We start from the raw sequence: 6793 nt of genomic DNA, 5'->3' as shown, positions 1-6793 counted from the left end.
TTTTTTTTTTTTTTTTTTTTTTTTTTTTTTTACTTCTAATAGCTTTTTTTTTATTTAAATAATATATTAAATACTCGAAACTTACAAGGCATTAGAGCCCACCAGGCGCGCAGGCCCAAACGTAATGATACAAGGCTTAAGGTCCTACAGCACACATGCCTAAAGAAAAAAAAAAGTTAGGGGCTTACCTTTACTAAACCGCAACGGCTACAAGGAAGAGACAGAGGACACCAAGACGCAGAGAGAGGAGTCTTCAATGCTGAAAGAGAGAGAACCAGGTGGTTAGAGGGGTGTGGCAAGTGGAGTGGCATGGTTGATCCTTCGATAAAGGGAGGAAACGAGCTCGAAGGAGTAATTTTATCTCCTTTATGATGCAGTGTGCTGGCCGAGGGGAAGCAAGATGAATACGCGCATTCCGCTCACGCCAGATCAGGTAAATAGATGCTTGATGGACCAAATGGAGAATAAGGGAAACATGTTTGTTCCTCGAGGCAGAGTGAAGCCAGCGAAGGCAATCCATAAAAGGCCCTGGGGGCTGAGAGAAGCTATCGTCACAAAGTGATTCCAGATTTCCGTGCTGTAGGTGCATTCGAAGAAGAGGTGATCCCGTGTCTCGTCCTGGATGTTGCAGAGAACACAGGTTGGAGGGACGGAGAATCCCCAGCTTCTTAGTCTGACCCTTTTATGGGGATGTTGTTTTTAAACCACACTGATTTATGCCACGGAACAGTGAGAGAGGTAGGATGCAATGCGAGCCAAGTTTTTGAGGTTGAAAAAGAGTTGGATGGGGGTTGAATGTCCGTCTGCCAAAGATAACAATCATCAGTTGGGTTTTCTTACATATTCTCCGGAGGAGGAAGAGCGTCCCTTATAAGCCTGAGGATGGGATTCCTGCTTCTGGAGGACGTGAACCGCCAATCAGATCCTCGAAGAGCATCCCTAACCACTGCATTTAAAGGAATGCCAGTCATTTGGGGACCGAGGACCCCAGTGATATCAATGAGGGGACCGAGACCTGTCCAGTTGTCTTGCCAGAAACTCGCTACAGCCCCTGAACCAATCTCACAGACCAGGAAGGGTCTTGCTAGTGCCCTTAATTTGCATAGGCTCCTCCACACCCAGCTCCCGGATGAGGATGGGTTAAGATCCCAGAAATTCCTGGTGCATATGAGGTGTACTCTCACCCAGGAAACCCAAAGAGAGCCCGCCACAGTGAAAACAAGCCAAATTAATCTCAATGCGAGCACCTTGTTCCAGGAGGTGAGACGTCTCAACCCCAACCCTCCACTCTCTTTAGGGGTGCAAACCGTTTCCCATGAGATCTTGGCTCCCTTAGCAGAGTTCGGAGCTCCCTTCCATAGGAAAGCATTGCATTGCTGTTCGAGCTTCAGGAGGCATTGATTTGGCAGCACAAACACTGATGCCTAGAAATTGATCGTCGAGAATATAACTGATTGGATCAGCAGTAGTCTGCCTGCAAAGCAAAGGTGTCGTGCAGTCCAGGAGGTGAACCGATGATTTACTTTATCAAGCAGCGGCTGATAGTCCTGCTTCTTCATCTTTTGAGAGAGGAGGGGAACACCTAGATAGCGGACCGGAAGGGATCCCTGAGTCAATCCGAAGGTTAAGGACATCTGTATCATTTGGATCAGTTGTACTTCTAATAGCTTTATTAGTGATAATACTCTGTATCATTGTTTACAAGTGGTTGTAAGAAAAGAGGACATGAGCGAAAAAGATAGGTATCATTCGGACTACAAATCGCCTGTTTTGCTAGTTTATCTGCACATTGATTTTGCTCACGATGCCGAAAGTTGAAATTTACTGCAGAAAAAAAACTGTTTTCCAGCCCTCTACAGACTCCAGGTAGTGTTGCAGACGAAGATTTGAACTCTTTTTATTGACTTGTTGGACAATGTTGATATTATCTCCTTCAAATATGACTCTGCGATATTCTGATGCCCAGATTGATTGTAGTGCCCATAATAGCGCTGTACACTCCAATTTTTCAACGGTTATCCGGCCTTGAAATTTGCCCATTCCACATTATAGTAAAGCTCCACTGGAATCACGAATGATCTAGCAGAGACCCAGGGTGTCACTACCTTCTATATGAGACGCATCGTAATTACATTTTAGCCAACCAGGTGGGGGCTTTGTCCAAGCGCCTCTCCGAGATGATGGACCAGTTGTGTTCCGACATTCTTCGGATGTTTTCCAATTACCATTTCTCACATGAGTATTCCAATTATTTTACTACCATTTCAATTATAGTTGGTAAATAGTAAATATTAGTCAGAGAATTATTTGATTCAAACCAAATACGATTTCAGTAAAATGTGATTTGGAAAATAATAATGAATCGTATATCGCTAATACTGTACCTTGATGTTGTGGATCAGTGGATGAAGTTTTCATTTTTATTAGTGCGACAGGCTTAGCTATGATGACATGTTATGTGTGATGGACATCTCGATTCTATCCTGTCTTATATAATCATTGTGAGTGATCTTTTTGTTCTTTGTAATAGGCATCTCGAACCACATATACACATATCTGGACTTGACACTTATCTAGTGTGGCTCCACACATTAGATTTTTAGCTTTATATACTTCGTTTCCAATTTCAATCATATTTGCATTTAAACCACTATAACTAATAGAATCCATGCATAAGCCAATGATCGCACCTGTCAGATGTTGTGTTTAGTACATTTTTATGCACTTTGATGCTAAAAAAAGAAGCTAAGATAACTGTGTTAATTTACTTAACAGTCGAAGTTGATATCACGATCGACGACGTCATTCCCGTAAAACTTATGCACCAGCACCACAAGTTGAGAGAGAAACTAAAGTAAGCTAGGTTATATAATACATGGAGCTTTTTAGTGGGATAATGTATTTTAATTGATACCTTAGATGGTTGAGTCTTTAGGTTGGCGGAGACATATACTCGTTTACAACGTGATGTCAATATCTTTCAAAATTTACAATGTCGAAACGGAATTTTTTTTTTTTTGTCAAACAAAAGCTATTTTAATTAATGCTGGTTCAGTACAAGGGAGAGAGACATTAATGCCGATTTGGCTGCCTTATCAGCTTCTTTGTTTTGTTTTTTTTTGACAAAATATAAAGAACATTCAACAAAATTACGGAAAGATGAAGGATGTTGTGTAGAATTCTATAGAGCTCTTTCAATTGGGCGGTTCTGCATTAATTGCTTTAATTAGTTGTTGGGAATTTGAAGCAAATAAAATAGTTTTGAGGGCAAGTAGAAGAGCCATCGCTTCTGTCATTAGAGGTGAGGTTACATTCCTAACTGCAGATCTGTAGTGACTCGTATCACGAAGGACGTGGAGTTACCTTGAAAAGATAAAGAAAAGAAAATTTTCGGGAATGACCTAAGTAATTTGTGTCTAAAGTTACTAAGTCGTGGAAGGGTCCAAGGCCAAAGAACGGATGTAAACCGTTGGGACATCTGGTTCATCGGACGATGGATGATCAAGGTCGATGGTGAAAGGACCAACGGAAGGAAAAGGGAAGTAATAGCCATGGAAAAATGGTACGAAGGACGTAAGACGGACTATGGGAATGGAATGGTCACGCACCAACCGAACGGTCGATGTACTACGGACGATAGATGGATCGGACGTCCGAAGATGGACGAGACAATCGAGTGTCACGGACGAGAGGTCCGGAGAAAGATGAGGAAGTTCGACGTCATGGTCGGGAGGACCGGAGACTACCGAGGAAATAGAGTCGCGGACGATGGAATTGTTTTCGCGGACAAGTGCGGGAGCTTAGGACGCAATAGAGACGCGAAAGGACGCGGGAAGCGGAAGAATCTCTGCATGGGAGAGAGACGCCACGTGTCACGCGATTAAGCCTCCTCTGCCACCGTTTGAGATTCACGCGCGAGTGGGGGAGAGTGCATGCAAAATAATTGACACTTGTCAAACAATTTTTGCCACTTGCCTAAGCCAAGAGTCTACCAAAGGGGCTACAAATACATCCCCTTGGCTTCTCATTTGCGACCAAACCTCTCTAAACAGCTAAACTCTGCCCAAAATTTTCTCTCAACTCTCTTAAAGAAGAAATCTCTTGATTTCGAGCAAAGAGAAAGAAGAAGAGGAGATCTCGGCGGCGAGAGAAGCTAAAGATCAAGGGGAAGTACTGTCAGATCGGCGTGGTGTGGTGAAGTCCCAGTCGGCCAAAGGTCTTCAAAGCTAAGGTAAGTTGTGGATTTGTTGATGGGAGGTGCCTTAGCTCTCTAGCTCTTGCATCGGCCCTTGTGTGTTGCATGATTCCTTGTTGCATGTAGATCTAGTAGATTGCATGTAGACAAGAGGGATTTTTAAGGGGGTTTTAAGCATTCTTGGGGGAGAATTAGCTTTTTCTTAGACTAGATGCAAGTGTGAAATGCCTTGCATGCTAGATCTAAAGGTTTAAAATCATTTGGGGGTGAAATTAATTTTAAAAATGTCATGCAAGTGTGAAATGCCTTGCATGATTGATTTTGGGGGTTTTGAGATTTTCCAAGGGTGGAAAATAATTTTTAAAAATCACATGCAAGTGTGAAATGCCTTGCATGTTTGATTTTGAGTTTTTGGAAAAATTAGTAAGAATTTTTCTTACTTCGAATTTGGTGAATTTGGGGTGTGTCATGCATATTAAATTTTATTTAATTTTGCATGATTTTTGGGAGAGGTTAAACCCCTAGACTTGATGGGGAATCGGTCTAGGTGAGGGGTTAATTTTGGTGAGTCCATACGAGAATCTCCGGGATGGAAAGAGCCGTATGAGGGACCCAAAATTTTAAAAGAAAAGTTCAACCTCTAAGTAGTGATGGGTGGTTGTTGGTGAGACCATGCGAGATTCTCCGGGAAGGAAAGAGCCGCATGTGTACCCTAAAACCAAATAAATATAACCTCATGGTTTTGATGGGAGATCAAATCATTGGAGTGTTATTTTCTTGAGTCATGCGAGAATCTCCAGGACGGAAAGAGCCGCATGCATGTGAGAAATTTGGGATAAAGATGCATGCAAAATTTTATAAAAATAAAAGATTTAACTTGAGGTTAAAACGTTTGGGGTTGGGAGCATATAGGATGCATGCATGTTTAGTATTTCTTAAGTTGCATGATTGTTTTCTTGCTGCTTAAGCGTTGTGTGTGGTGATTGTTTGTTGCATGCGTGTGACGCTTGCATGTTTGCGTGTGGTGTGGTTGTACTTAATTCTTGGAGTCTTGAGTCCTAGAGTTAAGTGTTGTCTAGCTAGTGCTTGAGTCAAAAGTCTCAGTTCTTAGCTAGAAGTCGATCCCTGGTCCCATCAGAGTGGTAAGTTGTTCGGTGAGCTAATCCAGAGGGATCTCATGGCAGGACAACTATCGGTGTCTAGCTAGCTACTAGCCCGAACCGCATGACGATGCGGCTTTGTGTGAGTCCAGTTGTTTACTTGGGGGTAACAACGCGAAAGTTTTGAGTTGTCCGGTTGGTTACCTTTGTGGTTTCAACGTGGAGTGTGTGGATGGGATGGGACAGAGGATCGAGGGGCCCTAGGATGTGTGGATGTTCCCTAGGAAGTATTTTCCCTAGGATGAGAGATGCTCCATGATAGGCCTCAAGCGTTGATGTGGATATCCGTTTGATGGTGCTATGGCATGTGAGAATGGTTCATGGTAGGACTCAAGCGTCAATGTGGATATCCGTTTGATGGTCCTATTGCGTGAGAAGTCTAGGGTGGTCAAGTGATCTTGATGCATCGCTAGTAGTTTCCACCTGGCAGTGATTGCGGGTGAAGTGGCGTGGAGGCCAAGTTAGAGGGGAAAAATCTAGAAGAGTCAAGTGTCTTGATTGTGTCTAGATTGATTGATTGCTTGCTTGATTGTTGATTGCTTACTTGTTACGCTTCCGCATTGCGTGCTTTGGTTGTGGGGTAGTTGGGGTAGTTGGATGTGTTGAGATAGCATATTATAGGGTTGCCCAACTCACTGAGTAATACTAGATTACTCACCCTTCTCCACAATTGTTTTTCTTGCAGGGGAATTAAAAGGGTAGAATCGAGTTTAATGGATCAGATAGAATGTTTTCGTGTTGTGTTGCAAAGTCCATATTTTCTTTGTTCGCTTGTTTTCGCATTCGAGTTGGATCCAACGTTTTTTTATTTTGTGTTGTTGAGTTGTAAACATTATATTATTTAATAAATCGATTATTTTTATATATAATTCGGATAGGTGGAGCTGGTACGGATAAATCCGGGCCAGCATAACGCCGCGTATGTGCAGAGGGTTAAAAAGCCTAAGGGATGTGCGTAGCGGATAGATGGCTGCCGGTGGACTGGCTGGAGAACCTAATTCGTTGGTGGAACCTTGGCCGGATCACTAGCAGTTGTCTTGTTGTGACGACCTCCGGGCCGGTCCGCGGTTAGTCCGGCCGTGTGGATGGTTCTGGGGCGTTACAAGATCTGCCTTAGGTTTCCGATCGTGGAAGGTATGACTTGAAAATCCAACCAAAGCCGACTTCTTTTGACACATCTCGCCAAACTACAACTGAGAAGCATAGGGTCGTATCTGTACCTATTACCAGTGGTGATTGGTTTTGGTTGAGTCTGCCGAAAGTCACTGATATGATCCTCCCAAGGAATCAGCACCTTCGATTTGGTAGATAGATAAACCTTGATTCTAAAGACAATGAAGCCTCAAGAATAAGGATGGTGGAACGAATGGTCACACAAGAGTTGCGGAAAGACTCTTGATATACCGGTTTGATCTTTTCAGCCTCGCAACAAAAGGAT

This window comes from Camelina sativa, chromosome 11, assembly GCF_000633955.1.
Source record: "Camelina sativa cultivar DH55 chromosome 11, Cs, whole genome shotgun sequence".
NCBI lineage: Eukaryota > Viridiplantae > Streptophyta > Magnoliopsida > Brassicales > Brassicaceae > Camelina > Camelina sativa.
The sequence above is the reverse complement of the archived record's forward strand: the minus strand, read 5'-3'. Positions refer to the sequence as shown.